We start from the raw sequence: 24,796 nt of genomic DNA, 5'->3' as shown, positions 1-24,796 counted from the left end.
TTGCTAAAATACAACCCCCTGAAACGCTTTATCACATTTAGGCTCAGGATTCTGAATGCCCTTCACCTCACCAGCTCTCCTCTTCATATACTCTTTTTTCCTTGCATCCTCTATGCCATAATTAAATGTATCATGTCTATGAAGAAGCAAGCTTTCCCACAAAATTAATTAGTCCCTATGTTTTTATAAACACTGTTAATTTATTCCTGAGAGTGACTTTGGTTTTACTTTGCTGGCAGGCATCAGAGTCTATCACGTATAGCTATTTCCAGAGAGATATTAATTATCCCACTTAAGTAGCATGCCCAGATACACCAATATTTCTTTCCTCAGAAAATTCCCATTTTCACGGAAGCTATTTGCTAGTATGCTTTTCCTCAGAACAGACCAGGCTTCTTGCCCTGGTCTTATGCATTGAGAATTGAGTGACACAACTTACTGCATTTCAATATGAATAAAAGTAATAGAGGTAAAAGTTTACCACATTGAAATGTGGTTAGAGCCCTTTAGAAGAACAAAAACCAGGTCAAAAGACAGATGAATAATTAATAACAGCCAATCTTTCATCAGGAGAGTCAGTGCCATGTACCAATCTCGTTGTATTCTTTTTTGTTCCCAAAATGCTTTGGCTTTGTGCGTTAAAACTGTCTTCAAATGAAAATAAGCTGCAAACCCCAGTAGGTAAAAGAGGTAAAAAGTTTCTTTGGTTGAAGGACCAACCACAGCACTCTCCTCAATGTTCCTGGCTGGACCCTGACATAACTGAAGGAACACAGCTCTTAAGAGCACAGTTTCAACACCCAAAAAACTTGAGACTGAAAGCCATCTTAGAGATAACCTTGTCTAGACATTTCAGAAAAATAAGGAATCCCATTTAGCTTTAATTAAGAGTAAACCAAGGAGGCCAAGGACAAGAACGTACCTCATCAGAGAGGGTAGCAGCCCCTCCTGGGACCTTCTGGAGCATTAAAGAAATTCCTGACCACATGCTATAGAGCTTTATTAATTACTGTGCATGAAACATTTGAATACATGCCCCAGTATACCTGGAATTTATATGGAAACATTATAACTTGGGGTTTCACTTCATCACTCCTCTATTAAGTATTTACTGAGCAGTGGAGTAAGACATTAGATTAGGGAGAGAATTACTCACCAACTAAGGTTGAACAGGGTTTTAAGTCTAACTGCTTCTAGAAAGTCGGTCTTTGTTGCTCCTGGAATGGGAAATGCTAAACACCAGGGGGGAAAAAAATGATCACGGGAACAAATTGTCTTGTGGTCCTTCCTTGGTTTTGTTGTGGTTGTAAATGGCTGTCAAGCCGGCTCCAACTCATGGTGACCTTCACGTAGAACAGAATGAAATGTTCTCCAGTCCACCACCATCTCACGATCATTGGTATCTTTGAGTTCACTGTTGCGGCCGCTGTGTATTTTGCGTGCCTTCCAATTTAGAGGGCGCATCTTTCAGCACTACATCAGAAGACATTCTTTTGTGATCTGTAGGGTTTTTTATTGCCTAATTTTTAGAAGAAGATCACCAGATCTTTCTTCCCAGTCTATCTTATCTGGAAGCTCTGATGAAACCTGACTACCACGGGCGACCCCGCTGGTATCTGAAGTATCAGTGGCAGTTTTCAGCATCACAGCAACACACAAGCCACACAGTACACAAAACTGACACAAGTGATGGTGTTAGGGGACCGTGAAGGCTGAATACACTGAAGACCCCTAATTAATTGTCAGGCCACTCCCAGTCACCTCCCCACCACATCACTCACTTCCTCTAAGTTGTTTTTCAGACCCTCCGGAGAGCCCAAAAGAGTCCAGGTCTAACCTGCTCGCAGTAGCCTGACGTGCACAGAGCAGACCCTGGTGACCGACAAACTACCCTGGGCTGCCACGCATGCTCAGTAACACAGAGAACGTACCTCAGGGAATAAAAGACTCACGCAAAGGAACCAGAATCACCGGAAATGCATCATGGACAATAGCAGAGCCCGTTTTAAAAGCATCTCGTCAGTCAGCCACTTCTGTGCGGAGTCTTAGCCCCGCCTTTTAATAAATAATCAGTAGGAATTTTTTAGGAACTATGCATAGGTAAAACCTCTGATCCCGCCTACCATTTCCCTCCACCCCTAACGAATATGTGTTAAGTATAAAATGCACACTGCCTGTGCAGATCAGGGAATTCAGTCTGGCGTTGACACACCTGGGTTCCCACTTGCTAGCCTGCGAAATAAACTCTTCCTTCCTCTCGAAACCAGCATCTGAGAGCTTGGCTTCTTGCACTCTGGGCTGGGACCCACTGGTCCGGTTTCAGTGGGGATCTTGTCTTATGTTTATGTTATTTTGTGTTTAAAAAATGTTTGCCAATTAATAATTGTCACTGAAATTTATGGCTACATCAGTCCAATAGGAGCCCTGGTGGCACAGTGGTTAAAGTGATTGCTGCTAACCCTAAGGTTGGCAGTTTGAAACCACCAGCAGCTCCATGGGAGGAAGATGTGGTGGTCTGCTTCCATAGAGATTTACAGTCTTGGAAACCCTCTGGGGTTGCTATGAGTCAGAATCAACTAGACAGTTGTGGGTTTGGCTTTTTTTGTTTGTTTAGTTCAGTAAGTCATTGGAACCAGTCAGGTAAGTATCAGCTTGAATGCTTTGGTGAACTGACTAGTTCTTTTGGATTTCTGCTGCCTCAGCAACATAGAAACCCAAAGTGGCTTTCCTCCTAGATCATCCTGCTAAGAACCACTTCGTCCTTCGCTTCAGAATTTGTCCTGCCCCAGACTTGGTTTACAATTCAGACTTTGGTCTAAAGAAATGTGAGTAGGTTTGGATCAGTACTAAGGGGACTCATGATTAAGCCAACTTGAATGCTAGCTCTTACAGCTCCATTTTAGTAAAATAATTGCTTCCTGGCTGAAGAACACTAACTCAGATAACTGGATTATTAATTTGTTTCCCTCTGTCTGGATCTCTGAGACAAAAATCCTTCATTCCCAAATACTACCTTAGGATTTTGGACCCTGTGCCCAGCTGAAAACACATGCCAGGTACTGAGGCTATTCCCTGTATAAAAGGTCAATGTTCAGAGCTAGACAGTTTATAAAGAAAACTCCTCAGCACCAAGTTCTTACGAGAAAAATAATAAAATTAATGTTCTTCTGGTAGAGAATTTAAACTAAATCCAGTCATTCATTCAACATAACAATTCATTAAATAGTTATTGAACACCTATTATCTTGGTTATCTAGGATAGCCATAACAGAAAATACCACAAGTCGATGGCTTTAATGAACAGAAATTTATTTTCTCAGTTCAGGAGGCTAAAATCCAGGATTCAGGATGTCGCTTAAGGGGAACTTGCTTCTTTATATATTTCAGTTTGTAGTAGCCAATAATCCTTGATTTCCTGGCCTTGTAGATGCATCTACCTTATGTGTCTGTCTTCATATGGCATGTGTGTCTCTGCTTTTTTTTTTTTTTAACTCAGACGTGATTAAGTTTAGGATCAATACTCCTCTGGTATGACCTTATTAACATAATGAAGAAAAACCCTATTTCCAAACAGGAGCACCTCCACAGGTATAAAGGTCAGTACTTCAATATTTATTTTTGAGGGACAGAATTTAATCCGTAACACCTATCGTGTATCAGAAATTGTTCTGGACACTAGGGATACAGTAGTAACAAAACAGGAAGTCTCTTCCCTCAGAACACTTACATTCAAATGGGGTACCCAAAAAACCAAACCAAATCCATTGCCCTCGAGTTGATCCTGACTCATAGCAATGCTAAAGGACAGAGCAGAACTGCCCCATAGGGTTTCCAAAGAGCACCTGGTGGATTCGAACTGTTAATCTTTTGGGTAGCAGCTGTAGCTCATAACTACTATGCCACCAGGGTTTCCTCAAATGGGGTAGGCAAACAATAAATAAAAAGCAGAATGGATACACAAAATAATGACAGACAACAACATGAGCTCTAAAGAAAAATAAAGCAGAGTAAGACGTTCAGAGGGATGGCTGCTAGCTTAGAAAGAAAGCTATTTCTGAGGAAATGGAATTTGAACAGCAAATTGGTTTATCCAAACATGTCTTTCATTTTTAACTAAGCTTTGAAAACATAGGGCTTAAATACGGAGACTGACATAGCCCAATCATACCCCAAAAACTGTTCAAGATGAAACAAGATGGGCAGGGATGACGAGGAAAGGATTACAAAAGGATAGGAGAAAGCTTAAGTGGCGATAGATATGTTCATTTTCTTGATTTTGATGTTGGTTCAATGGTTTTATTCTCATGCCAAAAGTTTACAATGCAACATGGAAAATTGATTTTATTTATTACATCTCTATAGAAGAAAAAGTAATCCAGTAGCCAATCTGTATTTATATTTTCAAACAAGATAGAAGATTGATTTTATTATCATTCAAGGCTGTGGAGATTTGTTTGTTTGCTTGTTCATTTGCTTCTTGTAAATCTTCTCATGAAGCCCATCATTTCTACTCTATCATTATTGCTGAGGGAAAGTTGAGAGGACACCATGGCTGGAATATTTCCTTCACATTGCAGCATAGTAATCTGATAAGGTGTCATTATGTTTACTATATTCATTTGCGGCTGTATAAAAATACAGTTTTATAAACATGTTCCATTCATTCATTCTGTTTTTCTTCCCCAGATACCACAGTAGGGAATGGATTTTAAAAAGATCAGCTTTATTCAGGGAACCACAGTGTTTGATTTTTACAAGGGTGAAAACTTGGCTTAATGGATTCTTGCCTGCCACATTTAAGAATGAGTATGACCTGCAGGGAAACCCTGGTGGTGTAGCGATTAAGTGCTATGGCTGCTAACCAAGAGGTCGGCAGTTCAAATCTGCCAGGTGCTCCTTGGAAACTCCACGGGGCAGTTCTAATCCATCTTATAGGGTCACTATGAGTTGGAATTGACTCAACGGCAGTGGGTTTGGTTTTGGTTTTTTATGACCTGTAGGGACATGGCAAATGGAAATAGGAAAGGCGATAAATACATTTTGCAATAACCTTCCGAATAAGGAAAACAGATCAATCCAGGTTTTTCGAATGAGGCATTTTAAACGCAGAAAAGACCAATATAGAGAACCCCATCCTTTGTACGTGAAAAACAAAGAGACATTAAGAAATACAATTCAGACTTCATGGGCACACATTTCCCTTCAGAAAATAATTCAGTAGACGTAACAGAATATCGAAAATGTTTTATCTGATTCTCCATCACAGATGATTTTTGATCTGCTTTTAAAAATAAAGTTCATTTGCATCAATCTATTTTTTAAAAACCTGACTGATAAAACACATGTTAATATTTGTATCACAAAGTTTCCAGGACACAGTTATCCCTGATTGATATTCGGCTTTACTTTAAAAAAAAAAAAAAAACAGGGAATCTAAGTCATGTCTTCCGTAGCTGGTCCCAGTTAAAACTATGAAGTTCATTGCCTCGTCTCTCCAATTTCTGCATAATGTATCCTTTTAATCCTTTCCACCTATCAAAAGTATAACTAAAGGTAAGGAATCCAGGGGCTAGTAGGTTACTTATGCTGATCCTACATACTCCAGTTACTGGATGATCAACTTAAGGCAAATCTTTCTCTGCCTCAATTAGCTTATCTATAACTCTCTGATACAGTTGTCATAGAGTAAATATGAGAAAGAATACATTTATACAGATAAATCACTTACATTATGCAGTCCACAGTAAGCTGTCAATAAATAAATGCTAATATCATTATTGTTATTGTTATTTTTATATTTTCTTTACCCATCTGTCATGGATTGAATTACGTCCCCCCACAAATGTATGTATCAACTTGGTTATGTCACAATTTCCAGTATTCTGTGGTTGCCCTCCATTTTGTGATTGTAGTTTTATATGAAAGAGGATTAGGGTGGGATTGTAACATCCTTACCAGGTCACATCTCTGATCCAATGTGAAGGGAATTTCCCTGGGGTGTGGCCTGCACCACCTTTTATCTCTTAAGAGATAAAACGAAAGGGAAGCAAGCAGAGAACGGGAACCTCATACCACCAAGAAAGCAGCACCAGGAGCAGAGCACCTCTTTTGGACCCGGGTTCCCTGCACCTGAGAAGCTCTTCAGTCAGGGGAGGATTGAGGACAAGGACGTTCTTCCAGAGCCAACAGAGAGAGAAAGCTTTCCCTGGGAGCCGATGCCCTAAATTTGGACTTTTAGCCTACTTTACTATGAGGAAACAAACTTCTTGTTGTTAAAGACATCCACTTGTGGTATTTCTGTTATAGCAGCACTAGATGACTAAGACACTGTCTATGAGAAAGAAAGCAGTTTTAAAGTCCAAGGTAACTAATTGGGCTTCTGGCCTCCTCTCTGCCACTCTCTACCCCTAAGCCAAGTTTGTTCTTCTTGCCACTCTTATATTAATATTTCCTCAAGATGTTTGCATTTATGTTATTCCCCAAAACTAGAATTAACTGAGAATAAATGTGCTATTTGAAGGAAGTTAGGTCATTTCACCTAATAAGGCCTTATTCGATGCTAGACAGTGACAGTATTGGGCAAAGTGAGACAACATCTCTCTAGGATCCTGCACAACAAATCCTAAGAGAGTGGAGACCGCATTTGTCTTTTTCACAGCTGTGATAAAGAGCCTGACTCAGAACTTGGCAAAAATAGACATTCAAATATTTCTTAAATGAACGAATGAATGCTATGGTAGTGGGATTAATGTAAAACTCCTTCCAGAGAGGTTAATGACAAAGTTGCAAGTTCAGGTAGTGGGTGTGTGTTCTGGACACACTGCCTGTAAGTATTCTTCTTTCTTTTGATAAAGCACCTTGGTTTTCATTTGGGGAAATACCTCCACCACATTACACGTGATCTCTGTGGCTGTGTGAACAAATGCGCCCCCTTCAGTATGAAAGGAAACCCTGGTGGCATAGTGGTTAAGAGCTACAGCTGCTAACCAAAAGATCTGCAGTTCGAATCTACCACGTGCTCCTTGGAAACACTATGGGGCAATTCTACTCTGTCCTTTAGGGTTGCTATGAGTCAGAATCGACTCGACAGCAATGGGTTTTCAGTATGAAAAGGGGGACATCTGAAAAAGCTTGATCGGTTAGCTATTCTAAAGGACTCCTCTGGCTTTGGTCCCTTTTGAGTATTGGTTATTCAATATTTCCTTTTTTTCTTTAAATGCTGTCCCCACATATTTCCAATAAATTCTCTTTTTAGCCTCTGTTAACTACAATAAGCTTCTGTTTCTTACAGACAATCTAGGTGACATATGACTGATTTAGTCAGAAAACTAGTCATATCAGTATGACACAAATTAACTATGAGATTATCGATACCATGCTGGTGAGATGAAACTCTTTTTATCAGTCATATTGAAAGGAAATGATAAAGTCCTCATTATGGTTAAAAATTCCTGGAGCTCAATCCAATTTAAATAACAGTTACAACTTTAGAAATATATCAAGGATGAAGACTCTGACCATTGAACCATACTGCTCCCTGGCAGACATAACAGACGCCTGTCACTGAAACTCTTACAACAGCTCCTATTCCTAGCCAAGAGGTCCTGAATTCTCTGTGGTTGGTTCACAAGCCAAAAATCTGTCTGGAGATTAATGACTCAGCTTTGGCACTGAGCTTCCTATCTCTGCAAATACCTTGACAAATCCCTCTGCACAAATCCCCCAAACACTAGTCTGCAGGCTGAAGTGTGTTTTGTGGAGTTCAAAGTAATTCATAACCAAATATTGTCATAAAAAAAGGTTATTTAGAGCAAAAAGTAATCTTATCAAGCAAATTATACCACTAAACTGTTCAAACTATCGGTATAAGTTTTTCACACAAAGGTGGAGGCGAATGGTTTGACGAAGTTTGTAAGGATCTTCCCAGTGGCACCATGAAAGAGAGGCATGGCGATCTACTTTCATAAAATTACAGCCATTGAACACACTGTGGAGTTCAGTTCTACTCTAAAACATATGGCATCACCATGAGTAGAAATCTACTCAATGACAAATTTTTTGTTGTTGTTGTTATAAGAATTCCAAATAAAAGATACTCAAAGTCAATTCCCATAGTTCCCCAGTTCTCATTTTTCTCAATTTTCTTTAGAAACTCTTGAGTTTAAGCTCTATAAATTCTGGGATTCTTCTGATACTTCAGGTACTCAGAGTTTCAACCTAAGACGAGGCAGCAGGAAGGAAACCAGGAATATAGAGACACTTCTGGGTTCCACCCCCACTTCTGATCTCTTTTCATGGGCTCAATGTCTTCCTCTGTCAGATTAGCTCATATTTTTGTTCTTTTTGCCTTGATGAGCATTTATTGATTACAGGCAAGAAAGAAAGACCTTGCTTAGTTAGAACTTCCCTTATTAACAGTTCCAGGAGGGTCCCACATATAGCACAGAAAGTCTTATGAATACCACTATTATGCTTCCAAAGTTTGTTCTACAATTGGCACACAACTAACATTTTTTTCCTATGAAAACTCAGCTGATGATATTTGGGCAACTTTGTGGCAGAATAGAGGACAAAGCAAGCATTTCAATCTTCCAAATGGAACACAAAGAAAAACAAAGTGAAAGTATAATAGAGGAAAATTGCCCTAACCTTTAAATATATATATATATATATGAAGAAAAAAAAACTCGGCAAATTTTAAAACACTTGGATTGTCACAAATATGAAGAAATGTTATATTTATAGTATTGACAACTCATTCAGGTCGATAAGAAAAGCAAAATCCTCTAACAGTCCAGAACGTGAAACTTCTGCAGGCATACATTTTCAAATGGGCTAAATATGAGATCCGTCCAGTCTGTATGATAAGGGCTGAACAAGGAAGAGTTCTATTAAACTTTAAGAATTTTTACCACGTGTTTCAATTTTAGTTATAAACCTACAGATTTATAAACCTAGGGATATGATTTATAACCATTCAGCAGTTATAACCATTCAGACTTTATACAATTTTTTTTTAAGCTGATATCAAAGCAAGAGCAAATGGTTCTTGGTCCTAGACTCCCCCTAGCCTCTTTGAATGGAAGCAGCAGATGGACAAGGGAAGAACTGGAGCAGTAAGGCATTGCTCTCAGCAAGCTATACACGTCATTACAAATCTAGTGGGCAGCTCATGAACAATTTCTAACAAGGATGGGCAAAGGCTGATATAACCAAGAACATTTCTATTATGGTTATTTACCCAACAGTGCTTTCCTGGGAATCAACACCCTCTTTCACTCACTCAAGTCTGTCCAGGAATGAGGTACCATTCCAACTCGTCCTATACCTACAGTTTCTTGATACATTTTACTAGTAAGAAGTGGGGAAGGAACTTGGGGCTCCATGGTACACTTGAATTATAATCTGTTTTATAGCCATGCTAGCCTCTGAAATATGTGGGTGGTAGGCCTCCTTTCCTTTTCCCTTAGGCCTTTGAACATGGTGGGACATAATATTCTCTCTACAGTGAACCTCCACAATGGCATTCATGAACATATCGGAGCAGTTCTGGAATCGTGTGCAATTCCTCGAATTCTCATAGCTCTGCTACACATATCACACTCTATTGTATTGGTGCTCTGGAGGTTTTTAATTTCTCCTACACCTATCTTTGCCCTTCTCAAAGTTTCTTCCCTTTGTCTGGTATTTTCCTCCTTTGGGAGTACCTAAGCCTTTGGTTCAAAAGAGTGTCCTGAAATAACAACATTATGTATTTTTAGGAAGCACAAAGGCTGTCCTAAAGAATACTGTCAGGACACTCTATGCTATCTCGTCTTGCTAAATGTAAGATCACATAAGACCCTGAGAAGATTCCTGAGTCCAAGTAGAGATTTAATTAAGTAACTTCAAGGCTGCTTCCCATTCAGAGATCCCATGCCTTTATAAACATCCTCCTAGTCATCTCCTGCAAGGTCAACTAACTTCACCTTTTTCTGTTTGTCAGCTAGCAACAAAGTGTGTGACCTTGATCGCAATGGGCCTGGCTGAGGAGTATAAAGAGATCAGCATTGCCAAGGCTGGAAAAATAATTGACAGTGCATAGCCTTTTGAAGCTGAAGGAGCAGTGTCATTTCTGTCTGTGAGGGCAGGCACATTAAAACATAAAGGCTAATCTGTGGGCTCAGAAAGCCCCACTAATCCTTGCAAACCATAAGCTGATTTGCAAATTTTAACATGAACTTGCAAAGCTTATTAAAGCTTTTTGCGTCTCTCTAAAAATCACAGAATCAATGAAATAGATGGTTGGAGGATCCAGTTAAGGTCATCCAATATCCGATAGGCTAGCACCATTCATTAACCTGTCTCTACTCAGTCTCTCTCAAAGCATTCCTGACAAAGGAAGAGATTCCTTTCGCGTCCAATTCCTCAGGAGAAAGACAGTCCATATCTCTTTTGTATTTCTCTTCTGCTCTCAAACACCTCAAAGCAATTTGTTCTTATTGTTAAGCAATACCTCTATTAATGAATGAACTTCTTAAAAATAAGGCAACCACTCACTGGCATCAAAGGAAAAAATAAATGCCAGAAGGAAAATTACTCTGAAGAGATATATTGAATAATATCTACCACTTTTTCCTAAACTCCTGTTTTATTTGATGGTGCTTTTGGCGTGATAGAGTTTTATTCATATAGCACATAAATGTCTTTATTATTTGGCCCTTGTGGCCTCCCACCACCCCACTGTTTTTTTCCTAATTATTGAATTTCAAACTAGCCTATTGTTGCACATAACTACATTATCATCTTTATTTCCTTAATCTGAAACATTTGCTTTATTCCTCACGATACATTTCCTTCCTTGTGAGGCTTCTCTGACCTCCCTTCAATCCTCTTTGCTTAAATTACCTCCACACACAGTTCTTTTTATTTACGTCTGGAATAGATTATATCATAATACACGATTAGTTAATATATATTTATCCCATTTTAGGTCTAATCTCCTTCAAGTTTGTAATCAGGTCTCGTTTTCTCTTGTATCATTCAAAAAAAAAAAAAAACAGACCTGTTGCCATTGAGTCAATTCCAACTCATAGTGACCCTATAGGACAGAGTAGAACTGCCCCCACAGGGTTTCCAAGGAGCAGCTGCTGGATTCAAGCTGCTGACATTTTGGTTAGCAGCTGAGCTCTTAATCACGGTACCACCAGGGCTCTTTTGTATCATTAGTGTCTGGCAGACCATTTGCCCTCAATAACATTGACTAAATTGCATTTGAGTTGTGTGCATTTTAGTTATGGAGACACACAAGCATTGTTTCAGTTTTATACATTATAAGCTTTATTCCAAAAATATTCCAGTATCATCCAAGTTTCACTAAAGCATCAAAATCAATGCTGATGCCATGATAAGAAACATGTATAGGAAGGAACAGAGCACTAGTAAAGAAATGTTGAGTTCTTGCCTTCTCTCTGATGGACATACATAAAGAAAAACAGGTGGCTAGATAGAAAAGAACAATTAACATTAAGTGATTAAAAGAACTCTATGGTTAAAATTACAATGGTTAACTTTGACATGACACTGTAATACCTAGAAAAAACTTCCTTACTATACATGTTATATTAATTATATTTGTAAAGGGTTTTAGAAGGAGAATTTAATTATGTTTTTTTTTTAATTCTGGGAAATATTTTTATCCTGTATAATATCTGAAATGTCTAAAAATTGGTGGAGGATGTGCAGAGGAATATCTTATGCAGGCATCAATTTTTTAAAATGTCATGTAGATCATGATCTTCTTATTGGATGGATAGGATTTCAGAGCCCAGTATTTCTTTGATACATAACGAACTAAGAATAATTTTTTAAGTCCTCAGAGGTTAAAATTATCATAAAATTTCAGGTTCCATACTGAATAAATAAAAATGTGATATTATTTTATACTCTCTATAGTTTTTTTTTTTTTTCCCTTTAAACCAAAGTGAGTTGGTCTTCTCCTAAGATTTGTATAAGAAAATGACCAATCTAGGCAAAGGTGGGTGAATTTGCAGAAAAGAGAGCTGAAGTTTAAGGAGAGGTTATATCATTCATTCATGGATCAGTCTGATAATGCATAGAGCTATGATCTGAAATTAGTTCTCCTAACTCCCTATCTCATGCACTTTCCACCATGTATTATTCCTACCACCACAAGCTGAGATGCAAAGTCAGGGTTTGATTTCAGCAATAGACAAAGAAGACTGGACTTCTGGTTTCAGCTCTAACATATAAAGAGCTTGGAAGTTATTATACCCACACTTACAAAAAGAAAAATTTGGACAAGCAGATAATCAATGACTTTTCTGGAAGCCATTAGCTAATTGAGGTCACAGGACATACCACCCACCAAAGAATCTTGAAAGGCAGGCACATACAGAGAGACACAGTGAGATTTGCACAATTGGAGCAAAAGCTTCTGAAGCTATAAACTGTTAAGAACACAAAAATGGTAATTGTGATGAATTGCCAGAGACTGATTGTAAATTATCTTATGAGTGAGAAACTCTTAGGAACCACAACTTAAGGTGGCCCCCACACTTTCTTGGATTTACCACTAGTAATCCCATCAGGTTCTCGCAGTAAAGAGTGAAGAAAAATTCTCTCATGTGTTTTGTAGGGGAAGGGGGAAAGTAATCATTTTGAAATACATCCAAAGCATTCTCCATAGCAGTGGCCTATACTCCAATGGAAAGACTTTACTAGAGCCTTATCCGACCTGAGGTAATGGTCATTAACCCACTCCAGGCCCCTCTAGCCTTCCTGTGTCACCTAATGGGAAGAAAAAAAAAGGTTAAGAAACATTTTTTAAGTTAACAGCCCAGGGACACAGGCCCATAAAAAGACTGAGATTTAATAATACAATTATAGAGTACTTCCCCTAGTTCATACCTTACCACCACAAAAATAGGGTTCTAACTCAGTAGTAATGTGTTAGAGATGAAAGAGCTGCAAGACACAAACGCTATTTAAGAAGGAGTTCTTAGGGAGATCAAACGACAACGGTGGAGATGAAAAAGATACTGAGTAAATTGAAATCTTTGGGACCCACAGCTACAACAAATATAACACACAGCCTAGCTTCTAGCTAGATTAGCATAAAATCTCAGAAGAAAGGCCTAGTTGCTTCCGTTCCTAACACCCACTCAATATATCATATCTAGATTTCAACAAAAAATTACAAGACATGAGAAAAGGAAAGAAAAAACACCATCTTAATATACAAGCACTAAATCCACATTTAAAAATGACACAGATTCTGGAATTATCATAAAGGGAATTTAAAATAACTATAATTAATATTCTAGGAATTTAATCTAAAAAGTAGAAAACATGCTAACAGATGGGTATTGTACACGTAGAGATGGAAATTTTGAGGAGGAGTCAAAAGGAAATGCTAGATTTCAAAAACACTGTAACAGAAATGAAGAATGCCATTGATGGGCAGAGACAAGGGAAGAACCAGGGAAATTGAAGCTATCAATAAAAACTTCCCCAACTTAAATGCAATAAGAAAAAATAATGAAAAAAAGCATACCAGAATATCGAAAAGCTGTGAGAAAATCCAAAATGTGTAATACACAAATAATTAAAATAATCCAAGGGGGAAAAAAAAAGAACAGAGCAGAAGAAATATTTGAAATACTAATGACCAAGAATTTTCTAAAATTAATGACGGATGTGAAACAATAGATTCATGAAGCTGAAAGGACACTGAGGAGGATAAATAACAAAAAAGTATATACCTAGGCATATCATATTCAAACTTCAGAAAACCAAAAATAAGGAGAAAACCTTGAAAGAAGCCAGAGGGGGAAAGAAAACTTACCTATACGGAAACAAGGATAAGAATTACAATGGACTTCTTGTAAGAAACCATGCAAGCAAGAAGAGAGTGAAATTCAATATTGAAAGTGTTAAAAGAACCTCCTCCAATTTAGAATTTTGTATCCAGTGAAATTACCCTTCAAAAATGAAGGAGAAATAAAGACTTTCTCAGAGAAATGCAAACTGAGGGAATTTGTCACTAGCTATTCCTGTTAAAAGAAGTCCTTCAAGGAGAAGGAAAATGATATAGGTTAGATATTCAGACCTACAAAAGAAAGAAAGAGTTAATAAAATCCATTCATTTTTCTTATTCTTAATTTGTCTAATAGATAACTATTTATTCAAAAATATAATAGTACAATATATTGAGTGATTATAGTTTATGGATAATTGAAATGAATGACAGCAATGTTATAAGGGACAGGAGGGAGGAATTGAGAATGCTCTGTTATAAGGTACCTGCCCTGCCTGTGAAGCTACATAGTGTTATTTGAAAGGAAGCTTCAGTTGGTTTTAAACATATATTGCAAACCCTAAGGTAATCACTATTTTTTTTAAAGAAGAAAAAAAAATGTAACTGAAAGGATTAAAAAGCAAGATCTAATTATATGTTGTCTACAAGAAACCTACTTTAAAGACCCAGATAAATTACAAATAAAGGAATGGAGAAAGATACATCATGCTAACACCAAATAAAAGAAAGCTGAATAGTTACATTAATTTCAGACAAATCAGACTCCTAAAAAAGAAAATTATCAGAGATAACGGCATTATACAGTGAAAAAGGTGTCAATTCTCCAAGAAGACATAACAACCCATAGCGTGCACAATATCAAAATATATCAGGCAAAAACCGATAGAACTGGAAGGAGAAATAACATATCCACTATTATAGTGAGAGACTTCAACACACCTCTGTCAGCAAGATAAGCACCGGCTTACATTAAGCAAGGTATGCCTGGACGGACCGGTGTTTACTTATTAATATGCAGTGAACAATTTCACATGGGTTTTGCCACGTCTTTGATAAGTTCATGTGTACCTTGCACCTTGCTTATTGGGTAATCCCGGCCCTGCTCATCACGCAGAAAACCAGTAAAGAGATAGTTGAGCTGAGTAGCACCATCAATCACCTTGATTTAACTGACATTTATAGAGAAATAAGCCTTAGCAATCCAAATGAAGGTATGAAGTTGGAGTACCTCCTACCCACCCCCTTGCTGTTACAAGGACATAGCAAGGAGGGTGTGTGTGTGAGTGTGTATTCTCTACCTAGTGTGCCCATTTGTATACCTAGCACAATGCTAAAACAGGTATGGCTTCAGTGAACATTTGCTGACCCTGAATTTTTGAAATATTCTGGTGCCCATATGCATTTAACCATTGAAAATATCCTCCTTCTACTCTCCATCACTTTGGAAAGTAATCTTGAGCCTCAGCCTATTTTCTGGTGCCATGATACCTACTGGCAGGACTCCCTCCTCTTTACATGTCTGCTTTTTAAAAGACCCACTGCTTCATTCAAAGGGTGCTAGTAAACCCCACTTATACTTACAGAAGCTCCCCATTCTTGCCCAGGCCTTTGCATGGTTGCTCTCAAAGTTCAGAAGGACCTCTCCATTTGTTTACAATGATCAAGTGGATGTATCCAGGTCCAAAATCTCTTCTGCCTTTGTCCATGCCACCTCAGCCTGCCATACTTTGTTTTTTCATTCATAATACTTACTGAGTACTACTTTAGGCAGAAACTGTGTGGCCCAATAATTAGTGACCACAGTGGAGAGAGAACTATACACACCACTGGAAATCGAGACTAGTTGGTCAATTCACTAAAGTTTTCAGTCTCATAATGGAACCCTTTCACTAAGAAAGTACATAATCAAGTTTCTCCATTTTGTGCCATTTCCAACAGCGAGAGAAAATCAAGCAGTGAACTTTTTAGTCCAACTATCAAATACTTAAGACATTCTCAAGTTTTATTAGAACCATATGGAACAACAGTTAAAATCTGGGTTATTAAGAGAAATCTGGAATATACTGCCATATACTTAAAACCTGTAACTGTTAGCAGTGAAGACATGAGCTGGATAACTGATTGCGTGAACTGGCCTGAAAAGAGAATCAACTGTTCCCTTTTTTTTTTTTTTACTTCCTTAACCAGCATATAAAGTGAATGTTAGGTTTATGGGATTTGGAATAAGACAGACTTAGAATCTCAAGTTTCTTATCCTCTCTAAGCCTCAATTTTCTCATCTATGACTTAGGAATCATATTATTTTTATTACAGTGGTCTTGTGAGGAATAAGTGAAATAGCTCTTGTAAAGTATTGAGCTCAGTACCAAGCACACAATAATCTCTTAACAGATGTTAGCTGTCTCATCATGTTCCACTCAGGAACTCAAGGCCAAGGACATAGCTCAAGGCATATCTAGCTTACAGGAGCTACTGCATGTTGTCATGTTTGCATTGAATCAGTCTACATCTTTCCCTCCTTCAGTGTCAGTCACCAGGCCCTGCGACTGCTCCACTGTGGTATGAATTCCCACTTGATGGCAGCTAAGACACTCCTGCCATCCCAGCAGGACCAGAGACAGCAACTTACTGCACCACTGGATTTTGTGTCTGTCTCTGGTTTCCAGGCTCTGGGGACCAGGACAAGCCACTTTGGTAAGTCACCAGATGCCCTTCCTCCTTCCTTGCTTCTCATCACGGAATGGTTAACACTCTCCAAATGTGAGTAAGGATTTTCTCACAAATTTGATTTAACTTGATGTTAGAATCTTAAAGTTTTTCATTTGGAAACTGGAGGAAAGACATGGCATAGTCCTTCTGTGAATCCGGAAGGAACAACTGCAATAAAAAGAATCAGTTCTTTGCTAATGGCAAGGGGCATGCTGTTGGATTTCCATAAGGCTGTAGGGGACTCTGGAAAAAGAAAACCATTGCTACAGTTGCCAGACCTAAAATTAGCCATGATGAATCTTGATGCATCTTCATCCCATTATCCAGAAAACTTTTAAACCTCGAGCTGTGTATTTCAAAATTTAGCATGCATAAGAGTCACCTGGCTTTTTTTTTTTTTTTTAAGTGTATTCGATAAAAATGTATTTATTGCCTACAATTTGCCAGGTGCAGAACAGGGTCAGTTCTCAACAAATGCTTTCTAACTGATTGAACCACATTACTACTGACTTGCTGAAAGATCTGTTTTTTTTTGTTGTTGTTGTTATGCTGTAAATACTGTATTAGGTCCTTTAAAAAACACAAGAAAGATTAAGGGTCTGTTCTCACAACTCCGGCAAGCCTGGGTTCAACCCTCAGATCCAAAACTAGCCACATATACTCATTTTGATTTTCTCATTGGGGCTTGCTGTAAGTCCACACGGCATCTTTTTTTCACCATACATATCTCTACTGCTACTGGAGCTGCTTACATTGTAGCCTGCAGCCCTCCATGTCATCAGGTCGATGGGGCAGACAGAGCAGCACACACAAGTGTCTGCTACCTGCAGAACCCAAAAAGGACTATCAAAGGCTGTGCTTCCTTCTTAGTGGTGGAAGCTTTACTTTGGAGGGCTGTCCCATTATGCATTAGGCAACAGGGTTTGAGAAACTATAGGCCACAGGCCATATCCAGACTGTTGCTTGTTTTTTGTAAGCTTTAGTTTTACACAGTTATGCCCATTCATGTACGGATTATCTATAACTACTTTTGTCCTATGTTGACAAAGTGGAGTAGTTATGAGAGACCACTGACCCGCGAAATCTAAAACATTTGCTATCCGATCCTTTTCAGAATAAGTTTGCCCAACTCTGCCTTAAACCAGTGACTTAAAAACGTGTCTAATTGGCAGAAATCTGACTCTCCGTAGGGATTATCTCCCATCTTCTGTATCCCAGGTATTTAACCAAAATCTCTAAGATAGTGGTTCAATCCTATTAATCCATTTTGATAGAACAAGTTTAAAAGCTGGCAAGGAGGCCCTCTGACTTCTAATTTTACCCTAAACTGGTGATTAATCACCCTTTGTGTTTTATTGTCTTTCTCCAATGAGTCAATAGCATCCAACAGCGGTCATCCATTGCCTTAGTTCTTTTACTGATTACATTTCCCATACCTCTCAATCACCATGAGAGTATTCTCATCCATGGGCATACCTTCCCAGCTCCCTATCAGTGAAACTGAATAATTACACTGCTTTAGAATGCCAGAGCCATCACTTCTCCTCCAAACACCAGAAAAGCGATGCCACTTCCAAATCCCACTTTAGCGTCTGCCTCCTTATACCACCACTGGTACCAATTATCTTTGGTTGGGTTCCTTAGAAAAGGAGACAATTTTTCATGCAGGAGGTTTTTTGGGGTGTGTGCTAAAGATAAACTGCTGGAAGAATTTAAGAAAAAGTAGGACAGGAGCCCTGGGGGTGCAGTAGTTAAGACCTTGGCTGCTATCCAGAAGGTCCTCAGTTCAAATTCCCCAGTCACTCCTTGAAAACCCTATAGGGCTTCTACTCTGTCCTATAGGATTGCTATGAGTTGGAATCAGCTCAACAGCAACGAGGTGGGGTTGGGTAGGTTAGGGTTGGGTTGGGTTGGTTTGGGTTTTAGGATTCAACAGAGGGAGAAGTTAAACTGCGATGCAGTTGCAACCTGCAGGTGTCTATGTTGTTGTTAGTGGTGGTGTTTGCTTGTTTAATTTAACTGCTATTAGGTCAGGTGTACACTCCCAAGAGCTGTTCTAGGGTTAAGTATGGAACAGGGACTCACCTCTTGATTGGACAGAGGAGTTAAGACCAAGATCTTAAGTGTTTTTAATAAAAATGTTGAATCTTGAGAGGCATGGGAGAGCAGGAAGAATCAGTCTTGCATCCCTGTATCAGCTTCTTTATCTCTTTAGAGTTTTTCTCAAAGTAAGCAAACAAAACAAATAATGTAAAATGAAATAAACCAGTTGTCATCAAGTTAATTCCAACTCATGGCGACCCCATGTGCTTCAGAGTAGAACTGTGCTCCACAGGGTTTTCAAGGCTGCCAACCTTAACCACTGCACCACGAGGGCTCCTAACCTTTTGGTTAGTTGTCGAGCACTTAGCCAATTGTGCCACCCAGGGATTCCATCTTCTTCATGTTTTTCTCAAAGAAAGAAAAAGTCTTTGAAAATTCTTATGTCTGGGCACAAGTTGAATTCTAAAGTTACAAATGTTACTTTGGAAATGTAGATCATTCCCATGAAATAGAAATATAGATACTGTAGTACCTTCAAGAGAAGGGCAGATGGTGCCTGTCAAAATGTAATCCACTCTGAATATGAGAGGGAGCTAATAATTCATTTATTCTGTAAAAGGAAAGTCATCAGGAAAAAGAGGATTGAATTTGTTTTATATGTTCTCAGGGTTCAGAATGAGAACTTCCAGGAGGCAATTAGGAGTATTTCAGCTCAGTATGAGGAAGAACTGACTGCCCAATTCAAAACAATTATTACTTCTCAATGATGGAATAAGCTGCCTCAGTTGCTGGTGGGTTTCTCATCTCCAGATGGATTCAAGCAGGAAATGGGTAGCTATCAAAGAAGCTGAATGAGAGCTCTATTTAATAAATTTCCCTTTAAGACTTGAGATTCTAGAAAGTGTGAGCCACTTTTTAGTTCATAATGTATTTAAGATAAATGAAGAAAATAATTTAAATGAGAAGGCTTTGCTTCAAATTCTTAAAATAGATAGAAAAAAATTTTGGGCACAAATTTCAAGTGGCAGTATTGTACATGACGGCCAAGAAGATAGATAACCTCTTTTGCAGTGATGCAACTCCCACCTCTACCCCCAGGAAAACAATTTGTTACCTCCAGTTGTTTTTGTTTGTCTGTTTGTTCCGTTTTGTATGTTGGATGAACGTTATCTTCTAAGAGAATGGAAAGAAAAATTTGAGCTTTAAAGAAAAAAAAACAGCCCTTAAATTCAGAATAATAAATAGAATAATTTCCCTATTTTCCACTCTTTTCTTCAAAACGTCATAGCAACTTCATTTAACACACTAACATATAATCTCACCATTGTGCTTCAAATTGTCATTTTATTCAGTTGTCTTCTCTTTAGGAAGAAAGGCTGTTTACCCTAAAATATTTTGGGGCAACTTTGTTTTGAAAGGTAGAGCTGATGTGGATTTGGTTGATGGAAATAATATTTCCAATAATTATAAATCTCCAAAGAGAATATGATACAAGAGAAAACTTTAAAGGAAAATGTTACCGACATTAGTATTATAACTGGAGCAACATGACATCTTTCACACAATATGCAACTCCCTTTCCCTTGTGTTGGAGCCCTGGTGGGACAGTGGTTAAGAGCTCAGCTGCTAACCAAAAGGTCGGCACTTCAAACCCACCAGCCATTCCTTGGAAACTCTATGCGGCAGTTCTACTCTGTCCTATAGGGTCACTATGAGTCGGAATTGACTCAACGGCAACAGGTTTGGTTTTTGGTTTTCCCTTGTGTTATATGTTGATGTATACTGGAGTTAGGAGGGCAGGTATGTTCAAAAGTAATCAGAATAAGTCTTACACTGTGAGCTGTACAGATCAAAATTTGCACTAATTCTAGGGTCACTGAAGACCATGTCTTTTTTAAAGGATCTCTTTAGCGATTCTTTATGGTATTTAAAAATGTGCATAGGAAGTCCTGTGTAGTAACTACCCAGGTTAAGAAATAAAATATTACCGATACAGTTGAAGGCCACCCACAACCTTGCCATTCCACATGACTATCACCACTCACCCTCTCAATGAGAAGAGCTACCCTCATGAACATGGCATTCATGATACCCATGCCTTTTGTACCATTTCTTTCCAAACCCTTCTAGGAACATTTAGGAACTTTCAGGTACATTTTAAAAATACATGTTGAAATAAATATAGTTCCAAAAACCAAAACAAAGCCCAGCGCCATCAAGTCAATTCCAACTCATAGCGACCACATAGGACAAAGTAGAACTGCCCCATAGAGTTCTGGCGGATTCAAACTGCCGACCCTTTGGTTAGCAGCCATAGCACTTAACTACTACTCCACCAGGGTTTCCCAAATGTAGTTAAATAACGTATTTATTACTCATTATAGATTGAATTGTGTCCCCTGGAAAGATGCATTAAAGTCTTAATCCTTCTACCTGTGAATGTGACCCTGTTAGGAAATAAGGTCTTTTTAAAGATATTATCAGCTAAATTAACGAGGTCGTATCAGAGTAGGAGTAGGGTAGTTTCTAATCCCTTCTGAGTGGTGTCTTCTGAAAGGGGAGAACAAATATGGAGACAGAGTTCCACAGAAGGAGATCCTACGTGAAGACACATGTGAACACCAAGGAATGCTAAGAAATGCTCAGGGCTGTACCAGAAGCTGGAAAAGACAAGGAAGGGTCTTATACTAGAGAGAACATGGACCTAGAGATGCCTTGAATTCAGACTTCTAGCCTCCAGAACTGGGAGACAATCAATTTCTGCTTTTTAAAGCCATTTACTTTGTGGGAGTTTGTTACGGCAGCCCTGGGGAACAAACCAGACATACAAACTACACTCTACTGTGGAAAGATCCCTAGACTGAAATTGGAGAGAATTAGTTCTGGTTTGGGTTCTGCCACTAACTAGCAAGTCACTCACCCATGGGCATCTTTTTCCTAACGTCTAAAATAAAAACCAAATCAAACCCATTGCCATGGGGTTGATTCTGACTAATAGCAACCTTACAGGACAGAGTAGAGCTGCCTCTTAGGGTTTCCAAGGAGCAGCAGTGGATTCCAACTGCCAACCTTTTGGTTAGCAGCCCTAGGGGTTGAATTAGATGAGTGGTTCCCAGCTTTTCACCAAAACAAAATGCTTTTCTGTTGTTGTGGGTTTTGCAATTTGAGTTCTGGAATCTGTGGCACCAGTAAAAATACCTGGTCTACCTTGCTATTTCACAAATTTACATGAAGTCATTAACAGATTTTCTGATCTGTATAAGGTACTCAATGTTGTTCCACAAAGTCACTTTAATTCTAAGATAGATGACATATATATGTTGTTTAATATTCCTGTGCATTCTTGTTCTGAGTATGTATCCTGTGTGTATGTGTATATGTGTATGTGTATATGTATTATAAGGGCTTTTTTTTTTTTTTAAGATAGATATTTTTCAAATATTGAAACTACCTTCTGGTTCCATACTGGTTTGTGGAACCCATAAACTGAATAATCTCATTTGTAAGAAGTCAGATTGAGAAAAATACATTAGAGGTTATCTGGTCTAACACTTTTACATAAGGATCATTAAACTAGGTCTAGAAGAGAGACACACTTTCCTGTGGCCAGTGGTTGAGCTGCAGCTGGAAACCATGTCTTCATTCCTACTCTCAAAGACCCCATTCAGCTCCAAAATTCACTTCATACTTTCTCAGGGTTTCTTCTATTCCAAACTTTTTACTCACACTGAAATTTCAAGAGATAGATAATTTTTATTAATGTTTCATTCTTATAATTATTTTCAAATCACCATATTAGTAACTATTGAAAGGCACATTCAGTTACATCAAAATTTTATAATTAATTCTAGGCCGTTAGTTTGACTATTGCTTCGTTTTCTTTCCACCGCACTGCATTTCATCAGAGAGCTTGGAACTTACATTAATATGGCACATTGGCTTCCAAAGGATCCTCATGTGCTCTGTTATCTTAAAACACATAGTGTGTTCAGAAGCCATTTTGCTCATCCCAGGAATTTTAGGCAGGCATAATGCATATGCTCAAGTGGAAGTATTACTGTGTTTCATCCTAATTAAATTTAAGAATAATAAGAAAGCTTTCGAGGAGATTTAACCAGTAGCAAATGTTGAAATGACAGTTTCATCACCTCTAGAAAGTATAAAGGAACCTTTTAGCAAGCTTGAGTGGGTCAAGGTATATAATTTGAAATATCTTTCATGTACGGAGCAGATAGGGTACTCTTCACTAGAGAACCATGAAGGGTGTGTGTGTGTGTCTGTGTGTGTGTGTGTGTCTGTGTGTGTGTGTATGTGTGTGTTTCAAGGCAACATCTGGAGTGTGATCCTAAGTAGCCAGAGTAAAGTAGGTCAAAAATTTACTTTGGATTCAGGTGAAAATTTAGTTTTTTTTTTATTTCTTTACATATCCAGCAGTCCTTTGCTATCAATAAGTCACATCAATGTACAAGGCAGGCTTCATTTTCACCTTTTGAGAGAATGATTGGTATATGTCCAGGTATAACACAGCGGCTACAACAATGGGCTCAAATGTACCTACTATGGCAAAGATGGTGCAGGACCAGGCAATATTTTGTTGTTACACATACGGTTGCCATGCGTTAGAGCTGACTGGAAAAAAAAAAAACTGGAAGTCACCTAAAAATACCAATACCCTAAACATAGACTTGTCTTAAGTTTATCTACACTTGAAATTTCACTACAAATACCAGTACACTACCTACATGACTAGAGTTTCTGCTAATCTAGACAGACATATTTTCAGAAGTTGACTTTGATATTTGATTCAAGAGCAAGTGTAGTTTAGAATAATTAAATGATTAGTGAAGTGTTTTATCCTGCACAGGTGCATCAGAATCACATCAGATGCTTATTAAAATTTGAGTTTTGGAGATTATACCAAGACCTCATGAATCAGAATACCAGGGATTAGGGATTTAAGATGGAAGAGAGTGAGAACTCAGAACTACATTTCAGACAAGTTCCCCAACTGCTTATTTTGCTTCCAACTCCATCTAATAGAAACCTCCCCCACCTCTTTAACTCAGTCAGAGCCTCTGGGATCTGACTTATTATCAGGAGGAAAAGGAGGAGGAAGAAGGAGAAGAAGAAATAGTTCTAGAGCCTGAATTGTCATAAGCCTTCAGTTCTTCATGAGAAAGACAACTTGTAACTCAATGACTCAGCATTTGTAAGGGACCCAGATCCTCTACTAACAAGAGTCTGACTGGAAGATGTACTTAAGTAGGTAGTTAGAATCACTGCTAATTACAAGAAAGGTTTGGTGATATTCATTGTTTGTGTTCAGAAAAGTTTTCAGCTTCAAGAATAGAGCATAATTACCAACGTGAAAATGGAAAAATTCCTCCAAGAAGTAATCCATTAATTCAGTCAGCAACACATTGCCTTAGCATTTTGACTATGATTATTTTGAGGGAAATCATGTGTGTGTGCTGGGGGAGTCTGTATAACATCTCTTTCCAGCTCATTGGCTTTGAGGTGGGGACCAGCTGTCCAAATTAATATGAGTTTCATAGGTCCAGGACGTGACATAAATTAGGCTGAAGGGAAGTAAAAATTTTAATGGAAATTGAAAATAAATCCCATAGCACCTGTACTGAGCTTTTTCATACCATCTTTACTCCCAGCTGCATCATTATGGTAACTTTCTAAAGAGTGGTCTTGGTACCTTGGGGTCCTCTTGTGGGAAAAGGGAAGAAGCTGGTTGAGACCATGCAATCATAATTTCTATTGACAGGAGACCACTTCAGTCAATTGGTTAAAAAAAAAATAAATAAATCAGTAAATGCTGAAAACGGTTTAATTTTGAATGCAAGCAACACAGTTAGATGGCTAACTGAAACTATTCTAAAATTATTCAGTTTAATTTGATGTTAGCTGAAAAAAACAATTAAAGTTTAAAATAAAACATTGGGCCATCATAATTGTTTCTGTATGTTTGAGAGAGACTATGTGTGTGAGAAGGAGCCCTGGGGGTACAGTGGTTAAGAGCTTGGCTTTGAACCAAAAGGTTGGTGGTTTGAACCTACCAGCCACTCCATAGGATAATGATGTGGCAATATGATTCTTAAATATTATACCCTTGGAAACCCTATAGAGCAGTTCTACCCTGTCCTATATGGTCACTATGAGTTGGAATCAACTTGACGGCAATGAGATGTGTGTAAGCGTATCTCTAATATCTGG

The sequence above is a fragment of the Loxodonta africana genome, chromosome 1 (genome assembly GCF_030014295.1).
Source record: "Loxodonta africana isolate mLoxAfr1 chromosome 1, mLoxAfr1.hap2, whole genome shotgun sequence".
NCBI classification, from domain to species: Eukaryota; Metazoa; Chordata; class Mammalia; order Proboscidea; family Elephantidae; genus Loxodonta; species Loxodonta africana.
Note: the sequence above shows the minus strand (reverse complement) of the source record.